This window comes from Ursus maritimus, unplaced genomic scaffold, assembly GCF_017311325.1.
Source record: "Ursus maritimus isolate PB19 unplaced genomic scaffold, ASM1731132v1 scaffold_30, whole genome shotgun sequence".
In the NCBI taxonomy this organism is placed as follows: domain Eukaryota; kingdom Metazoa; phylum Chordata; class Mammalia; order Carnivora; family Ursidae; genus Ursus; species Ursus maritimus.
The window spans coordinates 34428482-34445411 of NW_024425564.1; the positions used below are offsets into that span (position 1 = coordinate 34428482).

The 16930-nt window shown below is 38.5% G+C and overlaps 1 protein-coding gene across 2 annotated transcripts in view; it reads right to left on the reverse strand.

Moving 5' to 3' along the window:
• The window catches only part of KIF6 (kinesin family member 6), a 463572-nt gene that overhangs the window by 137223 nt on the left and 309419 nt on the right, over positions 1-16930 (reverse strand). The window lies entirely within an intron of this gene.

Here is a 16930-nt window from a genome sequence, read left to right on the forward strand (position 1 = left end):
TGGCAGGGTAGAAAGACTTCTCTCTGTCTAAGCCCAAGAAGCTGCCTGTCTTCACTGGGTTCACTAATGAGCTTTGGGTTGCCTTGGGCCGTAATTTGCTCTCTGGATAAAAAGAATGCAAAGAGTGAGCAGGCTGAAAGCCCCTCTGGCTGGGTTTCCTCTTCTTACAAACAGCCAGGCTTTGAACTTGTAATTATGAGTCATGGGGCTCCCAGTCGGTTGCAAAAGTGACTCATTTTAAGGAAATTATCAGTTTTTGCCCTGTTACCAAATACTGTGATCAGCCATTCTGTATTTTTTTTTAAAGGAACAGTTTTATTAAAAGAGCAGGATGTGTGGAAGGAGAATGAACCTGTGCTATACTTTCCAGACATATGGACCAAAGTCAAGCTCAGGCCCAGTGTAAGCCAAGCAACAAAATAAATAGCAAAAATGGCACAGAAAGCAAATGATCAGGAAAATTCATTTCAGAACAGATGCAAACCCAACTTTTGCAGCCAACAGCATATGATTCCTATAATGCTATGATTCTAGGACATTCTCCCCTGCCCAGCTTCCAACTCACTTGGACCTACTGGAATTGAGGTCAAGGAAGAAATGTCCTCCTTTGGGTTGATTTAACCCACAATTTTGTTAAACAGTCAGTGATGATAGGTGCTTCTGAGTCGCCCAAAGCTAGTTACTTAGACAGATGGACTGACAGAGCAATCATAGTAAATAAATGTGATCTAGTGATGAGTCTGTGGTGGAAGGAGAATTCCAAGCCTTCTGTTACAGAGCCTCTCCTGAGGACACCTTCTATGTTAATGGACTTTTGTCGAGGAAACATTTGAAATGATCATTACCTCTTTGTCAGTTGCAAGAATAGTAACTGATCTGAAAGATTATTTTTTTAAAAGATTTTATTTATTTATTTGACAGAGAGAGAGCGCACAGGCAGAGGGAGAGGCAGAGGGAGAGGCAAAGGGAGAGGGAGAAGCAGGCTCTCCGCTGAGCAGGGAGCCTGATGCGGGGCTCAATCCCAGGACCTTGAGATCATAATCTGAGCCGAAGGCAGATGCTTAACCAACTGAGCCACCCAGGTACACCTGAAAAGACAATTTTTCTCCTCTGATGCCTTGGGTATGATTAACACTTTCCCAAAACAACGATAAGGAGAAATGGACTGAGAGTGAACTGGAAGGCTATGGGTCCAAGTATGTATTTTTTTGAAGAGTGGTTTGAAATTTCTAATTAATCCCTTTAAATAGCTGCCCACTCATCTATACCACTGTAGAAGATATCACAAACTACATGAAGAACTTGGCTCTGGGTTAAATTGTCTGACTTACTACGATAAAAAGTCTCAACAAAATGGGTATAGATGGAACATAGCTCAGCATAATACAGGCCATATATGGCGAGCCCATAGCTAACATCATACTAAACAGTGAAAAGCTAAAATCTTTTCCCTTAAGATCAGGGACAAGACAGGACATGTACTCTCACCACTTTTATTCAACATAGTATTGAAAATCTTAGCCAGGGCAATTAGGTGGGAACAAAATAAAAAGCATCCTAATTACAAAGGAAGATGTAAAACTGCCACTACTTATGGAATACATGATTTTATATTTAGAAAACCCTAAAGACTTCACCAAAAAAATGTTAGAATAAACAAATTCAGTAAAGTTGCAGAAAACAAAATCAATACACAAAAATCTGTTGTGTTTTTATACACTTGAAATGAACTATCAAAAAGAGAAATTTAAAAAAATCCCCTCTAAAATTCCATCAAAAAGAATAAAATACCTAGATTAAATTCAACCACGAGGTGAAAGACCTATACACTGAAAATTATAAGACATTGATGAAAGAAATGAAAGAAGACACAAATAAAGACAGAAAGATATTCTGTGCTCATGGTTTGGAAGAATTAATGTTGTTAAAATTTCCATATTACCCAAAGGAATCTAAGATTCAATGTAATCCTTAACAAAATTCTAATGGCATTTTTCACAGAAATAGAAGAAACAATCCTAAAATTTGTGTGGAACCAGAAAAGATCCTGAATAAAAAGAAATCCTGAGAAAGAGCAAAGTCAAACGCATAATGCTCCCTGATTTCAAACTGTACTACAAAGCTATAGTCATCAACAGTATGGAATTGGCATAAAACACAATGGAACAGAACAGAGAGCCCAGAAACAAACCCACACATATATAGTTGATTAATTTATGACACAAGAGGCAAGAATACACAATGGGGAAAGGGCAGTCCCTTCAATGAATGGTACTGGGAAGCCACATGTAATAGAACGAAACCGGACCACTATCTTACACAGTACACAAAAATGAACTCAAAATGGATTAAAGACTTGAATGTAAGACCAGAAACCACAAAAATTCTAGAAGAAAACATAGATAGTAAGCTCCCTGACATTGGTCTTAGCAACATTTTTTTGGACCTGACTCCAGAAACAGTGGCAACCAAGGCAAAAATAAACAAATGAGACTATATCAAACTAAAAAGCTTCTGCACAGCAAAGGAAATCAACCACAAAATTTAAAAAGCAGCTTATTAAACGGAAGAAGATATTTGCAAGTAATATATGCAATAAGGGGTTAATATCTAAAATGTATAAAGAACTCATACAAGTAATTAGAAAAAAAATCTGATTAGATAGTAGGCAGAGTATCTAAATACACTTTTTTCCAGTTCACTTAGATTCTTTTTTTCCTTTTTTTATTATAATAAATACACTTTTTTCTAAAGAAGACATACAGATGGCCAATAGACACATGAAAAGATGCTCAACATCACTAATCATCAGGGAAATGCAAATCAAAACCACAATGAGATACTACCTCACATCTGTGAGAATGGCTAAAATCAAAAAGACAAGAAATAACAAGTATTGGTGAGGATGTGAAGAAAAGGAAACCCTCATGGGGTGGGAATGGAAATTTGTGCAGGCACTATGGAAAACAGCATGGGGGTTTCTCAAAATATTAAAAAATAGAACTATCATATGATCCAGCAATTCCCCTTCTGTGTATTTATCTGAAAAAAATGAAAACACTAAATGAAAAAGTTATATGCATCTCTATGTTTGCTGCAGCATTATTTACAATAGGCAAAATATGGAAACAACCTAAATGTTCATTGATGCATGAATGGATAAAGATGTGGTGTATACATACAATGGAATACTACCCAGTTATATAAAAAAATAAAATCTTGTTACTTGCAATGTGGATGGACCTTGAGAGTATTATGCTAAGTGAAATAAGTGAGACAGAGAAAGACAACTACTGTATGATTCCACTTGTAGCTGGAATCTAAAAAAAAAAACAAAAAACAAACAAGTGAACAAACAAAACAAAATTCACAGATACAGAGAACAGACTGGTGGTTGCCAGAGGGGAGAGGGGTTGGGTGGTGGGTGAAAGGGTTAAGGTGTTCAAGAGGTACTAACTTCCATTTACAAAATAAGCCATGGGGGTATAATGTACAGCATGGAATTTACAGTCAGTCATACTGTAGTGCAAATTTGAAATTAGTTAAGAAAGTAAATCTTAAAAGTTCTCATCACAAGAAAAAAAATGAACTGCCCCTCATTGACCCTGTGTAGGCACTCACTACCATCACCCCCTCCCAAACCTGGAGTGAAGTGACCCCACCAAGAGGAAAGAATCTAAGGCATGCTGGGAAATGAATATAAATTGTTTATTGTAAACTGCAAAAAAATTGACATAATTTTTACATCCTTTCCAAATTACTTTCAATTTAAAACTGCCTTTCTTGTTTTCTAAGTCTCTTGCCCCTTACATAGAAACCATGGTGATTAAATGGTTGTCTTTGTATGTTCCCAAATCCCCAAATAAAATCCATTAATCAATCACTTAATGTGTTTTGAATATCCATCTTCTATGCTTTCTGCTCATTACTGTAGTTAATAAGAATTCAATGAAACCCGTGAAAAGTAAAGGCAGAATATAAGAGTCAGCAACTTTTCATTGGCAATGCCAGTTGCTCATTATTCAATTCTCATACTTCTTGGCCTCTTTGCAGTATTCCTTCACTATTAAACTGAATATTCCTTAACTGTTCAGTTTAATATTCAGTTTATTCAATATTCCTAAACTATTCAATATTAAACCGAATATTCCTTAACTATTAAAATTTCATTCTCTGGCATCTTGGCACAGTTCCCTCATTATTCTCCTTCTATGTCTCTGTTCATTCTGAGCCTCCTTTACTGGCTGCTATACTGTCTGCCTATCTGAGCAGCATAACTGACAAGGAGGTCATCAGGGATGGAAAGGAAGTGTTGAATTCAGTACACATTTCTGATGGAACATGATGACTAGCTGGCTGTGTGACTATATATTAGAATTTCTGTGTTGCAAATAATGGAAACTAAACTTTAAGCTGGCTTTGAAAAAATGGATTGTATCAGGTAATTGAAAAATGCAAAGGCAATGCTGGTTTCAGGCATTCTTTGAGACAAAGATTCAAAAAGAGAAAGAGGGGCGCCTGGGTGGCACAGCAGTTAAGCGTCTGCCTTCGGCTCAGGGCGTGATCCCGGCGTTATGGGATTGAGCCCCATGTCAGGCTCCTCTGCAGGGAGCCTGCTTCTTCCTCTCCCACTCCCCCTGCTTGTGTTCCCTCTCTCTCTGGCTGTCTCTATCTCTGTCGAGTAAATAAATAAAATCTTTAAAAAAAAAGAGAAAGAGAAAGACTAATTTAAGGAAATCATCAAAATGTAGAGCAGACATCTAAAGAGACAGTAAATATGAATGAGAGATTGAGATGCAAGATATAGAATAATAATGTCCAACATAGGTCTAATAGGAATTTCCAAAGATGAGAATACAGAGAATTGGGTAGACTCAATATTTAAAATGATAATGGCTTTGTATTTTCCTGAAATAATAAATATGTAAATCCTGGTACTTGGGAAGCATAATAAATTGTGGGCAAGAAATATAAAAACAAAACTCATTCTCTAGGCATAACATGGATACCAAGAGTACCAAAGACAAGAGAATCTTATAAGTAGCTAGGGGTTTAAAAGGCATATTGTTTACTAAGGAATGATGATTAGATTGATAGCATACTTCCCAATAATAACAACAAAAACAAAAAGACAATAGGATAGTGTCTTAAAAACATTAAGAGAAAATATATATCAACCTAGAACTCTATACTCAGCTAAATATACCCTCTCAATAATTGAAAGATCAACTAGAAAAAAATGGGTAAAAATATTGAGACTCTGGTTAATATGGTTAACCAGCTTCTGGATAATATGGTTAATCAGCTTCATCCAAAGAACACACAAAAATCCTATACCCACAAATAAGAAAGAAAATATACATTCTTTTAAAGCATACATGGAAAATTGACAAAAGCAAACATGTGCTAGGTCCCAAATCAGGTTTTAACAAGTACAAAGATTTAGTCACAGAAATCATGTTCATTGACCATAGTGCAATAATATTAGAAATTTAAAACAAAAAGACAGCTTTAAAAAGTTTGTATGTTTGAACATTTATAGAACATCTCAAAATTACTTGTGGGTCACAGAAAAACTGAAAAGGAAAGTAGATGCTATCTATAACAATGTTAATATTTTCATATCAAATCTTGTGAAATAAAGTGAAATCAATAATTAGTGGCAATTCTGTAACTTAAGGGTTATATTAGAAAACAAAGAAGACTGTAACTTCATGAAATAAGCATATACTTTGAGAAGCTAGAGAAAAAAATTTTTAGAACTAATCCCTTATAAGGAGAAAGGTTATAATCTGTTCACATCATCTGCCTGCTTAGAGAAATATCCTGCTTATTCCTCACTTCACCCTTACAGAAAGTCCAAATTCTAGCCTCAATTCCAAGCAGCCTTCTCTAGCTACACAAAATTTTCACCAGTATCCAAATATAATGTCTTGTCATGCTTTTGCAACACTACGTCCTCATTTGGAATGACCATTTGCATGTCGTAGGTGCCAGCTCATTCTTCTAATTTCAGTTAAAGTGCTACCTCTTCTGGGAAAGCTTTCATGACTCCTCCTGGCAGGATTATTAACTTTATTATTGCATTTTTCCCCATTTATTTCAATGTACAATAAATTTTTGTTATATGAAAGGGAGCATGCACATAGAGCATGAGTGCTAAACTAGGTGCTCGAAGAAAAATGTTTGGAAGAGGTCAGCTTGAGGCTAGAATTTACTTAATGCTGAGCTAGATCTTCTTTGAGGCCCAGTCTAACAGCAATAGGAATAACGACAAATCATAGCTAAGATTTATGAGCATTGTTCTGTGCCAATTAACAGGTGAGATGAGAGGTGCTCTTCATGTGCAGCTGATATAGGCAGTATGAGTGAGGTCAACCCTATTAGTTGACTAACCTAAAAACCATCCCCAATCCTCCTAAGCTTTATATGCCCCCCACTCTAGACAAGCATTGTTCAATAAAAATATAATGCAAATCATATATATAATTTTAAGTTTTCTAGTAGACACATTAAAAATGTGAAAATAGAAGGGAGTTAAGATGGCAGAGGAGTAGGGGACCCCTTTTTCAGCCAGACCCCCGAGTCGAGCTGCATATGTACCAGACCATCCTGAACATCCACGGAATCAGCCTGAGACGCAGGAAGATACATTTGGATCTCTACAAATGAACATCTCCAGCGCTGAGTATTGAGGTACGAAGCGGGGAGCCGTGAAACCTCGCACAGATATCGGAAGATAAACGGAAGGGGGAGGGAGCCGCTGTGTTCGGGTGCCAGGAAGCGGTAGCCACCTGCACGGGGGAGTGGGCGGACTCGCTGACGGCACCCGTGAGAGAGCAGACTGAGACCGTGAGCCGGGAAACGCAGGCCACCAGACTTCTCACGGAACTCCGGTGTGCTCACTGGAACCAGACTGAGACTGGGAGCTCCGGGAGCGCGCAGGGGGGCGGCTGGCGGCTGGCGGTGTTAGAAACACAGAGGACAGAGAAGCGCCGTCCCTGAAAGTGAGGGCTGGGATGCCGGGTGTGGGGCGCACATCCCGGGATGCTGCAGGGTTGAGCAGCACCAACAGAAACAGAGTTAAAGTGGCCAGAACATCAGTGGAGAACGGTCCGCAATCCCTCTGTTCTGAGACAGAGGCTGGTAGGCTCACTACGACTTGAAAAAAGTATTAACGAAAATGTTAATGAGAATATAGAATCTCTAAGGGCAGAAATGAGAGCGAATCTGGCAGAAATTAAAAATTCTATGAGCTAAATGCAGTCAAAACTAGAGGCTCTGACGGCCAGGGTGAATGAGGCAGAAAAACATATCAGCGAATTGGAGGATGGGTTAGTAGAAGAGAAAGCTGAAACAGAATCTGGACATAAAAGAATCCACGCACAAGAATGTAGGATATGGGAGATTACTGACTCAATGAAACGTTCCAATGTCAGAATCATTGGAATCTCCGAGAGAGTGGAGAAAAACAGAGGTCTAGAAGAGATATTTGAACAAATTGTAGCTGAAAACTTCCCTAAACTAGCAAGGGAAACAAACATTTGTGTCCAAGAGGAAGAGAGGACCCCTCCCAAGCTCAACCATGACAAACCTACGCCACGTCACGTCAGATGCAATTCACAAATATTAGATCCAAGGATACGTATTGAAAGTGTCCAGGGCAAAGATATTTCTCATGTACCAAGGCAAAGTTATCAGAATTACATCAGACCTGTCTACACAGACCTGGAATGAGAAAAAGGGTTGGGGGGGCATTTTTAAAGCTCTTTCATAGAAAAATATGCAGCCAAGGATCCTTTATCCAGCAAGGCTGTCATTCAGAATTGATGGAGAGATAAAGACCTTCCAGAATCACCAGTCACTGACCAATTTCGTAACCACGAAACCAGCCCTACAGGAGATATTAAGGGGGGTTCTATAAAGGTAAAGAGGCCCCAAGAGTGATAGGCATAAATAGAAACAAAGACTTTACTGGCAACATGGCATCATTAAAATCATATCTCTCAATAATCAGTCTCAATGTAAATGGCCTAAATGCTCCCATAAAACACCACAGGGTTGCAGATTGAATAAAAGGACATGACCCATCCATTTGCTGTCTACAAAAGACTCATTTTGAACCTAAGGATACATTCAGACTGAAAGTAAAGGGATGGAATACCATCTTTCACGCCAATGGACCTCAAGAGAAAGCTGGGGTAGCAATTCTCATATCAGACAGATTGAATTTTATTTTTTTATTTATTTATTAATTTTTTAAAAGATTTTATTTTATTTATTCGACAGAGATAGAGACAGCCAGCGAGAGAGGGAACACAAGCAGGGGGAGTGGGAGAGGAAGGCAGGCTCATTGCAGAGGAGCTGATGTGGGGCTCGATCCCGTACCGCCGGGATCACGCCTGAGGAGCCGAACGGCAGACGCTAACCTGCGCCACCCAGGGCCACAGACAGACAGATTGAATTTTAACATTAAGACTATAGTTAGAGACACAAGAAGGGCACTATATTATTTCAGGATGTATCCAACAAGTGGATATGACAATTATAAATATATATGCCCTACCAGGGGAGCAGCAAGATACACAAGCCAACTCTTAACCGAATAGCAGACATATAGATAAAAATACATTAAGTAGGGGACCCTCAACACTCCACTCTCTGAGAAACAGACAGAGCACCCATGGCAAAATCGAAAAGAAACAAGGGCTTGAATGCCATACTGACGAGAATTGACCTCATAGATATATATAGAACACTGCACCCCAGAACCAAAAATACTCATTCTATCTCTAATGCCTATGGAACATGGTCTCAAGATAGACCATGTTCTGGGGACACAAAACAGGTCTCAACTGATACCAACGACTGAAATTATTCCTGCATGCCATTCTCAGACAGCAACATGGCTTAAAGTGGAACTCAACCACAAGGAAAAATTTGGAAGAAACTCAAAACACTTTTGGAGACCAAGAACCATCCTGCTCAGGAATGATTCAATAAACCAGGAAATCAAAAATCAATTTAAACAATTCTTATGGAGACCAATGAGAATGAAAACACAACAGTCCAAAACCTCATGGGATACTGCAAAGGCAAAGCCCAAGGGGGAAAACATGAGCCATCCAAGCTCCCACCAAAAGAATAGTAAAAATCTAAAAATGCAGTTTTTATATTCTCACCTCAAGAAGCTGGAACAGCAACAGAGGGACAGGTACAATCCACCTATAATTAGAGCAGGAAATCAATGAGTAGAAACCAGGTAGTACAGTAGAGCAGATCAACATAACTAGAAGCTGGTCTTTGAGAGAATTACTACAAATTGATCAAGGACCATCAAGTAAGACTTATCCAAAAGAATAGAGAAAGGACCCAAATTCAAATAAAATTATGAATGAAAAGGAGAGGTCACAACCAACACCAATGAAATGGGAAGGATTATTAGAAACTTTTATCAACAGCTTTATGCCAATAAATAAGCTATCTGAAAGAGATTGAGGGCCTTCCACAAACGTGAATAAACTACCAAGACTGAAACAGGAAGAACTATTTTTTAAAAAGGAATTAATTGTGAAGAGAGATTTGAGTCATCAGTAGAACAACCTTCCAAATAACAAAACTCCAGGTCGGACGGTTTTCCTGGGGAATTCTACCAAACATTCAAAGAAGAAATGAAATACCTACTCTGCTCCTAAAGCTATTTCAAAAATAGAACAGAAGGAAAAGCTACCAAACTCATTCTATGAGGCCATATTACCCGTGATCCCCAAAACAGAAGCAAAGATCCCAACAAAAAGGAGAATTACTAGACTAATTTCCTCATGAATATGGACGCCAAAATCCTCAACAAGATCCCTGGCTAATATGAATCCAACAGTACATTAAAAGGGATTATCCATCATGTACCAAGTGGGGACTTTCATCCCTCGGGATCAAGCAAGTGGTGGTTCAAGCACGTCGTTAGTAAATCTATCAGTGTCTAGATTTTATTCTGTTAGAAACAAAAAATTCAGAAATCATATGATTCTCTCTCAATAGATGCAGAAAAAGCATTTGACAAAATACAGCATCCTTCCGATTAAAACCCTTCAGAGTGTGGGAAGAGGGGTACATTCCCTGCTCAACTCATAAAACCTACTATGACAAAAGCCTTACAGCAAATATTATCAATAATTGAAAAGCTGAAGCCTTTCCTCTAAGACATCAGGAGCAATCTAAAGAATGCCCATCTCTCACTATTATTCAACATAGTACTAGAAGTCCTTGCAACAGCAATCAGACAACAAAAAGCGGATCAAAGGTATCCAATCGGCAAAGAAGTCAAAATGTCTCTCTTCAGCAGATGACATGATACACTATGGAAAACTCAAAAGAATCCACTCCCAAACTATTAGAAGTTATAGGGCAATTCAGTAAGTGGCAAGGATACAAAATCAATGCCTTGAAATTAGTTGCATTTCGATACACCAATAATGAGACTGAAGAAAGACAAATAAACTAGGAATCCATCCCATTTTTCAATAGCACCAAAAACCATACGTACCTTGGAATTAACTTAACCAAGAGACGTAAAGGATCAGTATATTCTAGAAACCATAAATCACTCTAGAAAGACATTGAGGAAGACACACAAAACAAAGATGGAAAATATATTCCATGCTCACGGATCGGAAGAATTAACATAGAAAGTTCGTCCATGCTACCCAGAGCAATTCACTCTCTTTCAATGCGTTATCCCGATCAAAATACCGATGACATTTTTCTAAGAACTGAAAAACAAGTAGTCCCTAAATTTGTATGGAAACCAGATAAGCGCCGAATCGCAAGGAATCGTTGAAAAGGAAAACAAAAGCTGGGGGCATCATAATGCTTCAGATTTGAGCTGTACTACAAAGCTGTGATCACAAAGACAGCATGGTACTGGCAGAAAACAGAATACATAGACCAAATGGAACAGAATAGAGAACCCAGAAATAGACCCGGCTTTTGGGCAACTAATCTTTGACAAAGCAGGAAAAACATCCGTGGGAAAAGACAGTTCTCTTCAATAAATGGTGCTGGGGAAATTGGACAGCTACATGCAAAAGAATGAAACCCTGACCTACCTCTCTCAGCCACCATACACAAAGATAAACCTCAAATGGATGAAAGACCTGATGTGAGACAGAATCCATCAAAATCCAAGAGGAGAGCATAGGCGCAGCAACCTCTATGACATCGCCAAAGCAACATTTTCATGACACATCTCCAAAGGCAAGAGAAACAAAAAGAAAAAATGAACTGTGAAAGACTTCATCAAGATAAAAGCTGTTTACAGCCAGGACACAAAACTAAGAGGCAGCCCATGGAATGGGAGAATAAATATTGCGTAACATGATGCTAGCTAGAATAAAAGACTGGTATCCAAGATCTACAAAGAACTTCTCCAACTCAAAACGTGAGAAACAAATAAACAAATCAAAAATGGGCAGAAGATATGAACAGACACTTTTCCAATGAAGACTTATACAAAATGGCTAGGCCAGACACATTGGAAAAATGTTCGTAAAATCATTGGTATGCCATCGGAAATTACCAAATAAAACCACACTAAGATAACACCTACACAGATCTTACGCACATGCAGACAAGTGACCCTGATACGGCAGAACAACAATCTGCTGGAGAGCGATGTGGAGAAAGGATCCCCTCACATTATATGATGGGAATGCAAGTCTGGACGCCACTCTGGAAACAGTGGGAAGTCCTAAACAGTTAACAATGCAGCCACCCTATGATTCCAGCACTATTGCATTTACTGGTATTTGCCCCAAAGTACATATGAGAGAGATAGGGCCATATGCACCTCCCAATGTTCATAGCAGCTTCTGGTTCTCAGAATAGTTAAATCGTGGAAGGAGCCATGATGTCCTTCAACAGAGATGAATGGATTAGCTAGTTGTGGTCCATAATACATTATACAATGGAATATATTACTCATATCAGAAAGAATCCAGCAGTTCTCCACATTTGCTGCAACATGGACGGCACTGGAGGAGATAATGCTAAGTGAAATAGTCAGGCAGAGAAAGACACTTATCATATGGTTTCACTCATTTATGGAACAGAAGAAGTAGGAAGACCAGTAGGAGAAGAAAGGGAAGAAGAAAGGGGGGGTAATCAGAAGGGGGAATGAACCATGAGAGACTATGGACTCTGAGAAACAAACCGAGGGCTTCAGAGGGGAGGGGGGTGGGGAAATGGGATAGACCGGTGATGGGTGGTAAGGAGGGCACGTATTGCATGGTGCACTGGGTGTTATACGCAAGTAATGAATCATCGAACTTTACATCAGAAACCAGGGATATACTATATGGTGACTAACATAATAGAATAAAAAATCATAAAAAAAAAAAAGTACTATACAGTGACTAACTGAACACAAAAAAATAAACAAATAAATAAATAAATAAATAAAATTTAAAAAATAAAACTGGAAAAGAATTGAAAAGAAACAGGTGAAATTAATTTTAATAATTTAATAATTTAAATTAATTTAAATTAAATATTAAATAATAGATATTTAATAATTTAAAATAATATATTTTTAGCTCAAGAGATTTAAAATATTATAATTTAAACATGTAATCAATATTTATGAAATTATTATGATACTTTACTTTTGCTTTTTGGATTCTTTTGCATATTTTATACTTACAGCACAGATGCTGAGTTCACTTTGGAAACATCATTTATATTTATATTTCATAAAATTTCCAGTTGTTCCAAACAACCTTAACAATTTTCTAATAACCAAAGTGAGAGGGGCGCCTGGGTGGCACAGCGGTTAAGCGTCTGCCTTCAGCTCAGGGCGTGATCCCGGCGTTCCGGGATCGAGCCCCACATCAGGCTCCTCAACTATGAGCCTGCTTCTTCCTCTCCCATTCCCCCTGCTTGTGTTCCCTCTCTCACTGGCTGTCTCTATCTCTGTCAAATAAATAAATAAAATCTTTAAAAAAAAACAAAACAAAACAAAGTGAGAGCTAAAAAAAGTATCGTCCTTTAATATTTGCATGCATATTGACAAAACTGGTCAATGAAATGTTTATGTGTGGTAGTAGAAACAATTTATGTGCCTGTTCACATACGTACTATAATACAATAATAATAGCCATGCAATGATTAAAGTGAAATATATTCTACCAAAACAATAAAGTTGTATCTAATGGAAAAGTGTTTTTTACTGCTTCCATTTGATATCTAAATTGAATTAATTAAAATTAAATAAAATTTAGCAATTCAGAGCCTCACCCGCACTCAGCACCTATCACTACTCCATAGTCACATGTAAGTTAGTGGCTATAGTGGACAGTGCAGCTCTACAGGCTGGAAAGGCCATATACCATGTTCCCAGACTTCCCTGCACATTTGGGTGGTTGTGTGATGTATTTTTGACTTAAAAAAATGTGTGAGAAAGTGTGGAATGGTCTTCTGATCCTGGTTTTCTGACAAAGGGATAATCACAAGAAGAGAATTTGCTAGCACTATTCCTTCCTCCTTTTTTGCTTTCAAAGTGAACATTATGTGATCCCTGGGCTATAGCAGCCATCTTATCACATAAGACAACCCACAAGGATTAAAAAATCAATACACTAAGAATGATGAAGCAATACCTTGAGATTTGGATGATAATCAATGAACTGTTGGACCAACTCTGAGATTCCCTGCCATTTAATTTCTTCATAAGAAAACCACATCTGTCCTTATAACTTAAGTCATTAATAGTCAGATAAAACTTGCAACTGAAAACATTCCTACGATGTGTGTGGCACACTAGTGAAAGATACAATAGGCAACATGAGCAGATAGAGGTGTATGTCGAAGAATAATAGTAAGTTAGCAGAGATGGAGCAGAGCCAGATAATGGAGGGCCCGCAAAGTATCTCAACTGAGAAGTCCAGAGTCATATGCCCTGTCACATGGACCTTATCATATCCTGTCTTTTCTATGGTAGTTTGTATATAAGTCATTCTTTGGTTACTAAATTATAAGGGCTGGGGATTTTTACAGACAAAGTTCAGTAAATAGTCATTAGCTGAATGATTAGATACAGAGCTAGAGGGATTGAGACTAAGTCTTTAGCATAGATCAAATGTTTAACATTAAAGAAACCCCAACAAAAGAAAGCCCTCCGTGAGGAAACTTATTAAGGTTCCTGTATTAGTATGTCAAATAGAAAGTCTTTGGCCTAACTTTTATATCCCATAAATGCCTAAAACAAAAAGGGCCACATTAAAATTGAATTTTGCCTAACCCTTTCTACTTTTGACTTAATTACTAGGTAGCACCTTTATCCTCCTCTGCCATTTGGCTTCTATTTTCATCTCTTTGAACACGTAATGCTTAGCCTCATGGTGTCCTTTCTGTTATTCCTCCTAACAGAGCTCCCGTATTTCATCTTTATCTCACTCCCATGGTGTGAAACCAGCCAGGCCTCCAACTCCCTGCTTGAACACTGTGCAAACCTCTACTGGCTGACCTGCCACCAGCCTCACCAACCCCAACCTACGGTCTAATCAAATTCTGATACTATTTCCCAAAGAACACATAACTTGTTTCAGATTTTAAAATAACATATCCTTTGGAGTCTATTTGGAATAAACTTTTAAAAAAGAAAAAATAAGATAGACAATATAGTAATAAGATAGAGATAGTAACTATATTTTAGTATATCTTCCCGAGTTTTTTCTATGCAGGTTTAGATCTAGGTAACATAATTGAAATATTATAAACAAAACTTTGCACTCATCCTTTTTATTTCTTCTCACATCATAAAACATTTCCTGTGTCATTAAAAATCCCTCAAAAGCACTAAAAAAATAACCGTATGAACCCATCAGATGGCCATTCTTTAACTTATTTGACCATATTTTTATATCATCACTTCTCTTTTCGGAGTCCCCACAGGGACTGACAACTGTCTTTTGTATTAAATAAAAATTCCCACTCTTGGATCCTGTCAGGTGCTATCATTCTACATCTGCCTCTACCCTCCAGCTGGTGTTTCATATTCTAGCCAAATAAATCAGCTCCCTCCTTCCCATATACAGCTTGACTCTCTCCTGAGCCATCATTCATTTTCTTCCTCTTACATCTCAGGCAAATCATTGCTCTTCTTAAAATTTACCTCAGGTGTCATTCCAAAATCTCTCGCTATCTCCTTCTTTATATCTCACATATCCTGGTTTATCTACTGCACATGTTTATGACCTCAGCAGTGTGCTGGCTGTGTTTATGTTTCTACCACATGTGTATACCCTGACAGGGTGTCAGGGACCTGCATGGTGGGCCAAGTACAGGAGGAGCAAGGCTAGCAGGTCAGGGGTCACTTATTCTTGACCCCCTGCTGCACTTTATGAGGTTCCGGTCACTTTGGCAGGGAAGTATGAGGTAGGACTATTCTCATGCTCAGAGCTGAGCAGCAGGGAGTGGTTAATGCTACCCCAGCTATGATTAACAAGATAGACTATCAGGCATTTGGAGACCATCTGCATTTCCAGGCTAAATGAAAACATATTTATTTTGGCTGCTGAGTATCTGGAGGATGAGGGAGCCTCTGAGCATATGGGAGGCTTACTCTCCTTTTGGAAAAAATGACCTCAATTAAATCCAATATCTGCTTTAGATTAGCCAGTGTGTTAAGTATAAACTTGTGCACTAACTTAAGGGCCCCAGTGAAGTTTCTCTACTTTTGCATCTAATGTTTCCTTATCTTATATGGCTATTCTCTTATAATTGAAAATTGTGAGCATCTGGGTACAGGTTGAATCTGAAATACAGAACAGTCACTGGCCTCCTCCTCCTCAGCCTTGTCAGGCCATCACTTGGCAGCTTGCCTCACACAGCCTGGATGCCAGCAGGCTGAGGTGGCCAGGCCAGGCCAGGTGGAATGTTTATGAGCACCACTCAGTGGAACAGAGCTGGTGCTAACAGAACCCCAAAGGAGCCCACTGGTCTCCTGATTGTGGCTGTTCATTATGACTTGTTGAATTCCGTGCAGTGATACACCTACAATGGATTAAAGGCCTTTCAAAAACTTCCCTTTAAAATTGGTCATTCTTCATCCCTATTAATGTACAACAAACTTTTGGTTACTAAGAGCATGACTACCCCAATTTACGGCAAAAGAAAGTTACGTGTAAAATGGGCTTTGTGCTTGTTAGCCATTTGAGCGAAAGGTTGGATGGGAATTAGCAGCTTTAAGATGTATCTGTAATTTTAATTGGTTAAGACTTCTCTAAATATTTCTGGCATCATCAGATGGCAGTGCATTTCTCATTTCCAGAATAGGTTATGGACTACTCTGCTGCTTCTCTAGGTAGACAGGGATGTTATATCCTAAGTATGCATAAGCCTTGAAGGAGGCATCCCTATTCTCTGGAGGGAGGGCAAGGAAGGGCTACATGTTACCAAATAGCATGACACAGACACATCTTTGGCAAGTGAAGAATTTTGGACAATTCTCATCTTTCCAAAAATCAAAGTAATGATTTTGTCATCAAAAGGCAATAAATAGTAGGTAACTGGGAAACAGTTGCCAAATGTGAAATTTCTGAATCATCCTTGACTTCTCCCCTTATCACTGGCATTTAATTGGGTACACAAACTTTTTGATTGCCTCTCATATGGATCTCTCCCACAAATCTCTCCTTCATCCCCAATACCACTGTCTTGGTTCAAACCTTCATGATCTCATGCCTAAATGACTGCAGCTCACACCTTCCACATTTTCTCTCTGACTCCACTCTCACCCTCTCCTTGTGCTTGTCAGGAGTATCCTTCTAAAATAAACCTGATAGTTTCTCTCTGACGCTTAAGCACCTTCAGAGGCTCCTCAGTGTTTATGTTTATATCATCGTTTCCAAGACTTATGGATTTAGCAACTGGGCCC